Below are 1253 nucleotides of genomic sequence, written 5' to 3'. Positions count from 1 at the left end.
CAGTGCCTTCTTGTGAAATACTTTTATGGGGATGGTCATCAATTTTCGGAGTTTTGACATTTGTATTGCAAATCTTATTTAGCCCCATCCATCAGTAAAGAATGTATTTCCTTGGTGAATGAATAATCTAGAAGTGGTCCTTTAACAGATGGTAAGAAATGGGAAACAGTGATTGAAACAGTAGGGGAAGGAACTTCCTGCTGGCTCCTGTATGTTTTCTGTGGTGAAATTGGGATGCAGGCTCAGTACAATAGCTATTTCAGTATTTGTTAAAAGTGTTTATTAAAAACAAAATTGCTTCAAAAAGCATCCAGTCAGGAAGGGAAGAAAATAAAATTGAGGAAAAAGTATGAAGACACTTCTCATCCTGGTGCCATAAGATACTTCTAGAGATGTCTGATTGCTAATGTCTAAGATTTTCATTGGTGTAATGTTAAGCAAAAAATTGGCTGAAAGAATTAAGTTCATCCGTGGTAATGTATTATATTTGCAACAAGGATGATAATTTAAAAAACAAAAAAGTATTTGACCTTCAGTCTTTTTAAACAAGCACTGTAGAACAGAAGCTGATATAGCAGTGTTAGCAAATATGGAGCTAGCTATTTTTGTGTGCTAGGCAGTGGGGTTGGGAGGGGGTGGGACATGCTGAGCACTGAAGTACAGGATTGGGGGTTGGCAGAGCCCTAGCTGCTAGGGCATGGGTTCACCCAGGGGTTATTAGTAGGGCTTTGCGAAGCTTCAGGTGCTGATTCGATTCGGAGGAGATTCGGCCCAATTTGGTGGCCAAATCTCTGAATCCAAATTGAATCGGGAGACCAATAAAAAGGTCTGAATCATTTCAAAGCTCTCCAAATTGATTCAGAGAGATTTGGAGATTCAGGCAGTCCCCACTTGCCACCATAGGGAGCTGGACCCAGAGTCCGTGCCAGTGAGTAGGGGAGGGGACTACGGGTGGACCCCTGCCAGGCCCCATCCCTTGCCTGCACCCCCCAACCCACACCCACTTTCCCAGCCCCGTTAATGGCTGTCCTGCCCAGCCCCAGCGTCCCAGCTCTTTAAAAAAAAAAAAAAAAAAAAAAAGCCAAAAAACCCCCCAAAACCCCACACTTACCAGCTGCTGCAGCAGCCATTGGGGCTTCTGGGGACTCATGGCAGAGCCCCCACACACAGCATGGGGTAGTAGGGGGCAGTGGGGATCAACCCTTCCCCTCCCCCCCAGCAGGAGCAGGTGAGTGTGGGGCTTTTTTTTTTTA

This window comes from Gavialis gangeticus, unplaced genomic scaffold (genome assembly GCF_001723915.1).
Source record: "Gavialis gangeticus isolate Ggan-Ray unplaced genomic scaffold, GavGan_comp1, whole genome shotgun sequence".
Lineage (NCBI taxonomy): Eukaryota > Metazoa > Chordata > Crocodylia > Gavialidae > Gavialis > Gavialis gangeticus.
The sequence above is the reverse complement of the archived record's forward strand: the minus strand, read 5'-3'. Positions refer to the sequence as shown.